The following is a 13,235-nucleotide window of genomic DNA, read 5'->3' as shown; positions in this document are numbered from 1 at the left end:
AATCAAACACAGGGTCGGTGTGCAGCCTGCAAACTGATCTGCGATACTGACATTTGAAATAGTGATGGCCCCACATGTTCAAACTTTATCTCCACTCTTATACATTAGGAGTTCAAGTGCTGGATAAATCATTGCCACTGAATTCTATATTAATAATAATCACATCACCCTGAGAGTCCACAGTGACTTATAGTTTTATAGATGGATCATGCTGCAGTTCAATGCTTCAAGTGATCTGTGTGTAAGTGTGAGAGAGAGAGTGAGAGCGAGAGGGAGAGAAAGTTCAGTGCAAAGGAGCCACATAGCAATCATCTTTGAAGTCATATCTTTACATACCCACACAAACACACCAACGCCAACACACAGATTTATTGTTGACAGAAGCTTTACAATAGGCATCCATTTCCAGCAACAGAAGTTAGAATGACACTAGATATAGTGGTATCAATATAAAAAGGATGAATGAAATGCTGTTAGAGATACAGTGGAGTATAGATTTTTCCTACCATAAATATATATTTCATATATATACGTTTTACCATATATATATAATGCACTTTATATTAAAGTCACAATATTCACCATTAAGGAGTTGCTTATTAGCATGCCAATAATAAACTTTTTGACTGCTATATTAGTCATTAATAAGCACTTATTAGTTCCCTATTCTACCCGACCATAGTCTGTAGCTAAGAGATGACCCTCAATACCTTCCTAATTACTGCTCATTGATAGTAAGTTAGGAAGTTGTTGAATATAAAATATGATTTTAATATGCCTTGCTTAGAAGTAAGCTTAAAGGCTTTATATGCGATTTTTCACACTTAAATATAATATAAATCAAGTATATCCTCTGAAAATAACTCTGTGAGTCATGACTGTCTACAATGGGTGTAACACCCGAGTCCCACTGTCTGTGATGTTTTCCGAGTTTTCCGAGTCATATTTTCTGTTTGTTGACATCGCCGGCCCGACGGATGACTCCTCCCCTCACGAATAAAAGTTGTTTAATTGAGGGACTAGAGAAAAGAAGAATAACATACTGTACTCACTGCTTAACTGTGTTTCTAGATCAAGCTCATTTCGGGTAAATTTACATGCAGTGTGAAGATACGAGCATAATAAAGATCGCTAGCATTAGCATGCTAACCCACAATGCACCGCGAGTTGTTTTGGTTACATGCTGGTGCTCAAGGGCGACATCTGCTGGATCAAAAAATCGCATATAAAGCTTTTGTCGGTCAACATTTGATGTGTTGCTGGGATTGCATGTTGTGAATTTGTTCGATCTCTTTTGCTCTCCACATGGACTGTTTTTCTTGCACACAACCAAAACCCACCCAATCTTGATTCTTTAATATTATTTGAACTATGACCGTAAAACAGAACACTTCCACTCTAAAATAATGATCTAAAGACTAAATCAGAAAGCTGTAATTAGGCCAATGGTGACCTAGTTAAACTGTAAATTATGATGGATTAAAGCTGCTTTGAGGAACTTTTGGTAAGTGTCAATTGTGATGACCCCTATGGACAAAGCCATATGTCTTATCTCTTTGCTTGTCCTGTCCTGTGCATGTGTAGGTAGTGTTTTCTGATGAAAAATGATCCTACTTCTTTCTTCTAACAGTCCGACATCTCCCTCAATGTGAATCATTGCTGTGGAAAATGTCAACAAACGCTGTTTTGCCAGTGGTTACAAGCATTAAAAATTCCAAAATAGTAGTGTCAATCTTTGTTTTTATAGGTGATAAAGATGCGTAAATATTCATTACAGTCTGCTTCTTAACCAGCTAAAAACTCCTCGCAGGGTCAAAATTAAATAGTTTAGTTTTCTCGCTAAGTGCTGCTCACTTTGTAAAACCTGAAGTATCATCTGACAGCTTGTTTACCACCCAATCAACGTCTCTTTAACACTGCCAGCTTATTTTCAAATTAGCTTGATGACTACAGTATTATAATTGCTGATGGTTTAAACACTCAAACTGAGTGCAGCTTGTTACAGTCGCTCTTCTATCAGTTAATATCTGCAATCTAAAGGCGGTAAAATGAAGTGAAACAACTACTTTTTCAGGGTTTGATAGTAAAGAGACAAAACAGATACTGTCATTGTTATTAAGACTTGCTTTCATATGACACTCATTACACAGGTAACCTTTCTTGACCTCATTGGCCAATGCAGTTAGCTGGGGTCATTGTATTGAAATGTATCGATGGTAGTTTCAATATGCCTTGCAATTAGTGTCGGACATGACTGCAGGCCAATAGGTCGTACAGGTGAATGGATTTATGTTCGTGCTCTGCTGATGCATTTCACACAAAATAGAGGAGGCAGCTTGAAGCCATTCGGCATGTGTTTGAAGCATGAACATATTCTAAAAAAGAGGTTGACATAAGAATGGCATTGCTTTTTTTCTTTCTGGCTACTCTTAACGATAAAGCTTGAAGAAGAGGACTTTTTATTTGTGGGTTAAAGTTAGGGTTAGGGTAGGGTTAGGGTTAGGGTTAAGCTGCAGAGACAAAAAGGACCTGCCATTGATTATATGTCGTCTTTGTTAACTGTAATTACAGCAGTATTAAATTATAATCACAGTGCTAGTGTAACATTTCAGTGTTATTCACATTGAGATAACATTGTACGGCACCTTCACTCTCATGCATGCACCATTTGAAGTAGAAATGGAAACGTCTTTCACTTATAGAAGGATTGGGATGGATTTATTTAGCATGTATTATATGTGATTAATAAATCAACATTCACTGATATTTCTTGTCATGTTCCTTTAAAGTATTCGAAAAGGGACTTAACTTGATTCATGTTGCTCATGCTGCCAGCTTTCTCTGCCAGCTCCTCCAATAGAAGTAAGTCGTCTTACACTGCTAGTGTAAAGTTGACACTCAATATATGTGTTTGTGTGTGTGTGTGTGTGTGTGTGTGTGTGTGTGTGTGTGTGTGTGTGTGTGTGTGTGTGTGTGTGTGTGTGTGTGTGTGTGTGTGCGCGCATGTGTAGTGTGTGTTAAGTCTATGAATTTTAGGCTTTTGTGTGGGGATGACAGTTTGGGAGCTTAGAGAGAGGAGGAGGAGACGAAAGAACACGAGTACAGACAGAGAAGGAGGAGAGGGGGTAAGGAGCTGGAGAGGGAAGGAGAAGATTCATGACTTCAGTTTATTTCCTTCCTTTATTCCTTTTTTTATGTTCCTCTCGCCCTGTGACACACACACACGCACGCGCACACGCACACACACACACACACACTTATACTCTCAGTCTGTCAGTCAGTCAGTCAGTCCCAGCAGACACTCTCCAGAGGAGATAAAGGCTGAAAGACAGACAGGGGTCACACTGTATTAGCTAGCCACAGGGACCGTTGTGAGTGTGTGTGAAGAATATTATACTCTAGAACAAACATTGCACAACCGAGTTTAAGGAAGTCAAAAACAAGCAGAGCATGTTTTCTTGAACCCTAATATTAATGTCAGCTGGATGCATTGTACCAACGATTGTTCCAAGATTGACCCTTCAGACGTTGCATCGTTAGAGACATGACACAGCTCTGGACCTCTCGCTTGGTTAATCAATAATAAGCTATTGAATTATTTAAAAATGGATATATGAGTAATTTTATCATGGGTGCTGTTTTGGAATTAAACATCTATACCACTCTTCTACCTCCGGTTTCAGACTGGAGACACGGCAGCTTAGTGGCGGCTGCGTATTCATTCCAGCGTACATCTTCTCAAGTCAGAGCTTTCACACTTCTGACATTAGCAGCGCAGCTCATGCATGCGTGTGGTGCTTCTCGCACACATGTGATGCATCTGAAACTCACACTAAATACAATAGAAGGCTTGCACTTGGTTTAACCGTGAGCCACGTTCAGTTCTTAGAAAGAATGGACAATAAAATGATTGTATAATACCCATATGAGCAATATTTGCAGTATACATCTACATCGAGAAGATGAACATGGAATATGTGAAACGCAAGAAAACCAAAGTGTGGTAATGCTTCCGGTTTGATTTTCAAAGTAAAGGCCCGTTCTAGCATTTCTGTGCAGAAAGTGCCTTGGCTCATACAAAATGCTTTTATTCTGAAGCTGGTCCGGGACAGTTGTCCATTATTAAATCAAGTTACCCTCAAGAAAACTTACTGGGTTCCCAAATTAACGTTTTTGAAATAAAACATATTCATGAAACTCAAAGGCTTTAAGTCCATTGTGTAAAAAATTTAATTACTTGAGGTTAAGAGTGATATTTCTCTGTCCCTTTCTCCTTCTGCTCGGAGAATTGTTGCCATGCACTTAATCTTAGTACCTATACTAAGTTGATTTTTTTCTGATAAACGCAGCTACCAAAACTTTTATATAGACATTTGAAACCACTAAGTATTTGGCACACAACCTAGTAAGGTGAATAGTTAATAATATGTCTTTATCAACATCTATTTATTATAGCACACACGTCTTTCCTGTAAAGACTAAATCTTTATTTTTATGAAACATACACAGTACCAAAACCTGTATGAAAAAATATAGAGTTTACAGACTTTATAGAAGTTTCCAAAGTCAGTGGAACGGCCCGCCTGAGGACTTGAGAGGGGCCCCAACACTAAACACATTTTAAAGTAGATTAAAAACCTTTCTGGAGTATGTGGGCCTAGAGAGGTCACATCCACGGAGGCTATACTCCTCCAAGCGGTGGTCCGAGTTCAAGTCTGACCTGCAGCTCTTTTCCTGCATGTCATTCTCCACTCTCTCTCCAGATTTTCTTCTTTATACACCGTCATAGCTAAATAAATGCAAAAGCCCCACAAATGAAAAAAATCTTTAAAACCTTTTATCATCAGTTTTTGGCTTAACTTTTAACGTGTTTATGCACATGCATGGTGTTGTGCTTATCTGGACACTTTATATTCAGATGTGCAGGGGTGTGGGTGAATGTATGCAATTTTTAGGCATGTATGTATGAGCTCTGAATCTTTTATGACCCTTTTCTCTGTGTGCATTTCATGATAGTGTTGTTTCTTCGGTTTAAGTGAAACACATTGTGTTGCCCTGTGTATGAAATATGCTCCAGTATATAAATAAAGTTTGACTTGACTTTACTTATTTTAGGGAAAACTTATGAAGAAAGACTTGGCTGATAGCAGCAGGGACAAACAGGCAATACCTAACCAACAAAAAATCTGGGTGAATATCATGACAGCCAGACCCAAAGCAGCAGCCGTCATGCACTGCAGCCAAAACGCATTCAACACACAGCCAGTCTGAAGCAGGCCTAAGATGTTCTGCAGCGGCCTGACATACAAATACAGCGTCTCCTTCTTGTAACTGAGAGGACGTTATTCACACACAAATAAGAAAAAAAACAATACTAGTTTTCACATCCCTCATGCCATACTTTAAACATGTACAGAATACGGTTTAACCACATACAGCTCATGTAGCTCAGAGTGTGATAGACCTACAGGATTAAAACAGTGACAAAGCACCTTCACATGCTTCAGCATGTTTGAACAATGGTAGAAGAGGGAATTATTTTTAAAAAAATCACATTGTCCTGGAGAGAAAACACTGTATATTACGTTGTGTTACATGTATAAATTACTGAGTCATTTCATCATTAATGGTATAAATACTGCTATAATTGATATTTACCCAGCCTACACTAAAAAAAAAAATCTGGTAATACACTTTATTTTGATTTTGAATTTACATTGACTTAATAACGGAATGTCAAAAAACTATTTCTCACAAAGCCAATATACCGATAATTTCCACATGTTTAGCTGTATATTGTATTCAAATCATTCAGTAACAATATCACATTTAGTACGCAGAGTGTATGGTGATGGCAGGAGAAACATATGAGAATGAAGAATGTATTGTCATCTCCGTTGAAAGACCTACATCTTTAATAGTTTACATTATTTATCCTTCACAATCAATGTCATAGCAAAGAATAGTGACAGCAGAGCGAGAGTGGTCACTTTTTGCTCTCCTGGTTAGTGGGGCTCCATGATTTCCCATGGGGACTCTGTCCTTTGCCCGTTCATTTTTAACAGGATTTTTTGCTTCATCAGCAGGTTTGCAGGGTCAGTGGGGCAGTATGACACTGCACATTTATATCAGACAAAAAGAGAGACAGAAGATAGAAAAGACAATGTGAAGCACTTTTACCACTGAAGGAACGTTATATTGACATGTATGTTTTTAAAAGAAGTTACTGATTTAAAATTTGAGGTATTCATTATTTTATTCACATTTATGTGAAATGCCTCTGAAACAACATTTAGTCCATCATAAAAACCCCTCAATGATTAAAAAAATAACAAAATTGCAATTTGGAGTGTCCTTACCTTCATGTTATTCATATTCTATAGTGACACTGCGATAGTGGCCACTAAGGGTGTTTTTACATTAAGCACAATTGTCTTTGTACCGTGCCCCAGCACGATTGCTCCCCCTCCCCCACTGGTCTGCAATCCCCTTTGTAACATCGTTCAGTGCCCAAGTACACTTGTGTATGCACACAGTCCGATACAGCAGGTGGCAGTATGCACATAGTTGGTTTGCAAATCCGCCAAGAAAAAGTAATAACCATGGTAACCACTAGCGGGCTAAGTCGATCCTGCTAACTGTGGATGTTTTTGTTATTTCTGAGAGGACAACAACGACCCTCTTTCTACTTCCACATCTAACTTACAGCTCAGAGGACATAACAGGCCTGTGCTGCTCGGATCTGACAGTTTTTGAAGTGACAGGAGGAGGAGTTTAGAATTACGTCATATAGCGGTCCACTTCCTTGTTTGAGCACATGCACATCTCACGCGGACCGTACTGCAGTACACGAGTCATGCCAGAGACCGCCTCTTCAAGTAGACTCAAGCTTAGTACCCGAGTACGGTATTAGTACAGTACGTTTGTGTTTACAATGATCGAATGAGCCGGCCGACTCTGGTGTCAGGCATACTTGGACTTGGTCTCTAACCTGAAACCACACTAAAACTACAAGGGGCTCTGTCACAGTAACATGTTATAAGAACCAATTCAAGTGAAGCTCTGGTTCTCTTATATAGTTTTACACTTATTTCCTAATTAAATGTAGAGGTAGTGAGCAATCACATCTGGACCCTATATATAAAAAGTCTTTTTGAACAAGCGTTCTCCCATTCTCCACTTTTTGGCTCTTTACAGAGAAGTCACACTTCCAGCTGGCACTGAACATTGTCATTTGATTTAAATTGTAGTCGACAAATAAAATCTGATTACATTTGAATGCAAGTCTTGTTGATATTCCAAGCCTTTGAAGCTAAAAAGAAATAGCATCCTATAATATGCTACCTCATGTCATTAACCAAGTGTTGCCACATGATAAGAAGACAATCACAGAGGGGAAATGGAAAACAACTTTGGAGTTACATTTCTTTTTGTTTTTTCACATCAGCATGTTTAGGAATAAGACTAAATCCAGCGTTAGAGTTTTATATCTTCTGAACACCCTTGTGAATTTTTGACTATTCATCCAAAAAGTTATTCAAAAATAGCTAATCAAGCGGCATTTATTTGCTGTCTCTAAGGTGCCCTCCCATTCACAAGCATGTACACAGCTGAAAGGTGCTGGTTTTACAGTTGGGAGCATATTTTTGACTTGCTCAAGGACACTATGACATGTTGACATGTGGCATAAGGAGTTTGTGTGTTCTGTGTGATAACTGTGCCACTCATGTCACTCTCCCCCCCCCTTCCATCTCCCTGTGCATGTGTATTTAGTGGATATGTGTATCCATCAAGGTTGCTTGAAAGCTTGAGCTGCGATTCTGTCAGTAATATGTTTATGTGTGTGTGTGTGTGTGTGTGTGTGTGTGTGTGTGTGTGTGTGTGTGTGTGTGTGTGTGTGTGTGTGTGTGTGTGTGTGTGTGTGTGTGTGCGTGTGTGTATTGAGAGTGATGATACATACATCAGCTTTTTGCCTGTCTCTCTCTTTCTATTTCTCTCTCTCTCTCACACACACACACACACACACACACACACACACACACACACACACACACACACACACACACACACACACACACACACACACACACACACTGTTTCTTATGTACAAGGACATAGGTGCCTAGAAGTACATGTGCACCTATCTGACTCACACACATACACAGGTCAATTTAAGGATCCATTATTCATGTGTGTGTGTGTGTGTGTGTGTGTGTGTGTGTGTGTGTGTGTGTGTGTGTGTGTGTGTGTGTGTAATGACCATGCTATTACAGGGTTCAGCACTGGACAGATTGGTTAGACATGTGATTGATGTGTCTCTTTGTTTATATGTACATGTAGGTGTGTACATGTGTGTCTCTTATGACAGACAAGGTTAACTTGTTTTCAGTTTCTGATGTAAACAAGAACATTACATCCATGATTGGACAGGAAGGAGCGAATGAAGGGGTCCAGTGGTTACAGAATGTCAGTTCAATGACGTTAGTTTTCATATATGTATTGCACTTTTCCTATTATCTTTTCAATCAGGCTCTCAACCAGAGGGACAATTGAAACACTGGATAAGAATTTGACATGTTTTTATGGATCTTGATTGAGCCTCGATGCTGAACGCTTTGTTTATTTAAAATGTGAAACCCTTTTTTTCAAATGTGAGTGCTTGTAATAAAAGCATCAGATGAATCTTAAAAGTTTGTTATAAGATAGAAGATACTTTTTAAACTCTCTCCTTAGATTTAGGGAACATTTTAACACAAACTAAAAGGTAAACATCAGGTTACTCCTGTTGACTGTATGTCCTATGTTGGGTTTTTTAAAAATATTTAGTTTAAACTGTTCACTATGCAGCTCCCAGGCATTAAAAATGCAAATTGATTAAAGTTGAAAAAAAAAAGTACTTTGCAGAATCTCCTCTAAAGGTTGCATTTGTATCACACACCACATGAACAGAGCGCAATGAATAGCTCCCCAAGCAAGAGCTACAGTTTGTGCATCTAATGCTGCTCTACTTCTCTTTTAAACTATGTGCCTGGTGAAGAGGGAAATGTTCGGTGGCTGCTGACTGCTAATCAAAGGCTGATGTATAATTTACATTGGGCCTGTACACAGTTATGCATGACTACAAATTCAGGTTAATTGTAGACGTTAGCAGCAAGCTGAGGATTTTCCCTCAGATGATCTAGCAGAGAAAAGAATGAGTCAATGAATACATCTGTATATATATTTTTTCTTTGAACAATAATTGCATTTTGAGGTCCTCTGAGGACACTTGTATGTAGATTTTGGATAAAAATGAGCCACAACAAAAAAAAAGGCATGAAATTGCTTTACTTCATCAGGTGTATGTTACATCTTTGTTCTTACTGTGAAATCTTCAATGTTCATATATTGAAGCACATAGTGATTGTTGCATTTAAAGGTAAAATAAGTGCAGCTTCACAGTGCAATCACTGTGATCCTCAGTGGAGTCCAGGGAAAGTTAGATGAAAAAAAACTTCTGATAATTGACTTCATGACTTAAAGATAATCTGATGATGTAATTTGAGTAATTCACAGCACATACTGTATAATGCTGGAACACTACAGTGCACATTTTTCTAAATACATAACTTATGTTGATCTATGTTGACAAAATATCACTTTAACATCCAACCAGTCAGTTTGTTGATATCAGGTGTGTGTACGTAGTAAAGTAGGTTTCTATAGTTTATACATCTATTAACAATGTAGTTTTGTCAAAGCTGATTGGTCTGATCATTTTCTATGAGAAGCACGGCCGAGTGAGCTCTTGTCTCGTCTCATTGCTGGAAAAATTACACTCAAGACTGTTTTTAAACCATCAGCTAATTTGGAAGGGCACCTCATTTGTCTTTCTTAAAAGATAAGTTTTCTGAGAAAGAACATGTTGGTCTTGTTAAAAGGAAAGCGTCGTGACACTGAACTGAAGATGTCATTTTAAATGTGGACGTTTGTGACTGTGAACAAAGTATGGTCATGGTAATAACACTAGCTCAGGCTCAGTGTCATGATAATCCACCAATAATTCAAAGTAATGGTTACAGGTGAATTATTATGACACTGAGCCTGAGCTAGTGTTTTGCTGCTGCCAGTGACCTTATGATTATTTTACAAGACATTGTCATGTTAACAGTGTATTAGAGTTGATAAAGTAGTTTCTCTGGGGAAAGTGAGCAGCAGTCTGCCATTTTAATTGTCAAAAAGTGTTGATGGAGAGATCTGAATGTGACAGAGAAAGGGAAACTCAGTCTTTGATGTTCAAGTTAGGGATTTCATCTCAAAGTATGATCTACCTTTGTTTAACCGCAATGGAAGACAATTTGTCCTAAGGCGTGTACATAAAAGGTCTGTTTTTCATGTTTCCTGCCATATGTGACAGTTTGAATGGGAGTGTCAGTTAGCTTCAGCAATTCTAAAATATTACTGTATTGGTGCAGTGGTCAGCGCTGTAGCCTCACAGTGAGAAGATTCCTGGTTCGAGTTCCCAGACTGGAGTTTGCATGTTCTCCCCGTGCATGCGTTGCGAGTTCTCCACCAGATAGGGGGCGGGTGTGGCTCAGTTTGTAGAGTTGTCGTCTCTAAATCGGAAGGTCAAGGGTACGATCCCCAGCGCCTGCAGCAACATGTCCAATGTGCCCTTGGGCAAGACACTTAACCCCAAATTTGTCCCGCTGCTTCTTCGGCGGCGTATGAATGCGTATGAATGGGATTAATTACTTCTGATGGTCTCACTACATAGTGACCACTACCATCAGTGTGTGAATGGGTAGGTGTGGCATGCAGTGTAAAAGCGCTTTGAGTGGTCTGAAGACTAGAAAAGCGCTATATAAGCTCAAGTCAATGTACCATTTACTCCGGCCTCCTCTACTGTCCAAAGACATGCTAGTTAGGTTAGCTTGTTGGTGACTCTACATTGATTGTAGGTGTGTGGCTGGTTGTCTGTCTACATATGTCAGCCCTGTGATTGACTGGCCAACAGTCCAGTACACCGCCTCCTGCCCAATGACAGCTGGAATCGGCTCCATCGCCCTTGCGACCCCGAACTAGAAAAGTGGTATTGAATGGATGGATTGATGACAGCAATATCTTAAACTAGAAAGAAGCAAATTGCCAATCAGCTCAAGACCTCCTTCCAGTTGGTTTAACTTGAGTAGTAATAAATAAATAATAAATTAAAGCAAACAAACAATTGGACACAACAATAGAACAATACAACACACAACAGAGATGATCTTCATTATCGTTAGAATCCTGTACAGCTGAATGATTTCTGAGAAAGAAATGTTTTTTTTAGCAAAGATAATATCTGCATTTTGCTCACTTTGAATTGACCACACCAAAGGAGGCTTCTCCGTACTAACACAAAAACCTCTGCTGTCAAATATAAGTAATTGATCCAGTGACACAATGGATTAACTCGTGCTCCTTAAAGTCCTGTACCTTACTCAGCACATGACGGTCTAATATAAGCAATTAAAACACAAGATAATGAGGGATGGGGATAAGAGTGCTTTCATGTGAATTCTGGTGACGTGGATGTGTTGTTCCTCACTGGATCTCCTCTCCCGTGAGAGAACACCTGACCAGTTTTGTGTTTTAGCGTAAAGGACTGCTGCTCTCTTGGGGTTGGCTCAATTTGAAAATGCCAGCTGCAGCACCAACAACCATCTAGGGAAAGGTGGGAATGATTGGCTGCTGACAGGCAGAGTCTCTAAAATACTGACATGCAGATACTACCTCTTTATCTCTTGGAAGTAAATAAAATCAATGCTAAACAGGATACAGCAGTGATTCCCCAGGGAATGAGTGCATTATTTCATCAAAGTTAGAAATGATGTACCATGGGATGTAATGTATGAACACAAATCAGTCATTTGTACACTTGCTATGTTAGTTAACTTAATCTCTTTTTTCAATAAAGTACATTTTCCAACGGACTCTTTGGGCATATTATCGTTTACCTGCAGGTTATACAGTATATATTTAATTTGGCTAAAACATTGTTAATGTCAAGTGTCCATAATAAAGATGTATACTTTACATGTTCATACCTATATGTAACAACGGTTTGCAGTCCAATTTGTGCCCCATTCAAAATACCATTCTGTTTGGGTCTAGTGGTTAAGTAAGACATGGAATGCTTTTGATATAACCCTGGTCTCCTTAAAACAACTCACAATATTTTTTTCAACAACACATGTGGGGACATCCTGAGATTTTGTTTGACGTCTAGCTTTGCATTAAAAGCCTCACCACCCATGGGTTTTTGCGGTTGGTATAACTATCAAAGTTTGAAACTACATCCTTCAGCTGATCTTAAAAGCTTAAACTGGTGGAGGTTTATGTGTCCTGTGTCTCCTGAACAATGCCCCGCTCCAGTGCAGAGCATTAGAAATCATACAGGCTCTCAAATTTAGTAAATGTTTCTCTTTCATACTAAAGATAAACTTTATTCATCCCATATTTGGTTGTTATAATAGCTCAAAAAAAGAGGAGTACAATCAGCAAAAAATAGTAAAAACTTAAAAGCTAACATATTTACAGTAGATATAGTACTAGAAATATACACTATGTGAACGTTCACTTGTTGAAAGACAGAACTGTTATTTACAAAAACACACACAGTGTGTAGCATCTTGATTGTAATGAACATTATGACACAGTCAGGTAAAACCTCTCACATGGGAGTGTGGTGGTGGTGATAATGTTGAATAATCTGACTGCAGTTGGAATATATGACCTGCTGTAGCCCTCTTTCTTGCAGGGTGGATACAACCAGTTGAATTTAGTATTGCTGTTGCAAAATTTGACATCTATATTGATTGATTTGGTATACAGTCCCAATAAACTGTATTAAGGAGAACGTCGCAAATTACATTGAAAAGGTTTGTGAAACAAAAGCACTTGTGAAATCACACATTTTCCCTTGTGCTTTAAAAGCCGGTGGTTTAAAAACATCAGAAAGAATTGATGGTTACAGGTTGTAGGGAAAAGTAAAACATCGAGCAAAATTGTCTGTAGGCATTTATGCAGAACCACACACTCTGAGGTAATGGAATGGTAAATCATTAAAATGCTGCTATTTAGGGTTTGAGTTAGTGATTACATAGCCAAAAGACTGATAACAATTTGGAAAACAGAAGAATAAAATTGTTATTTTCTGTAAACAACAGAACATCAGTTGCATATAAAAAGTTTTCGTCTCTTTGTTTTTTAAG

Source organism: Labrus mixtus, chromosome 6 (assembly GCF_963584025.1).
Source record: "Labrus mixtus chromosome 6, fLabMix1.1, whole genome shotgun sequence".
NCBI classification, from domain to species: domain Eukaryota; kingdom Metazoa; phylum Chordata; class Actinopteri; order Labriformes; family Labridae; genus Labrus; species Labrus mixtus.
This window is presented reverse-complemented; position numbering follows the sequence as displayed.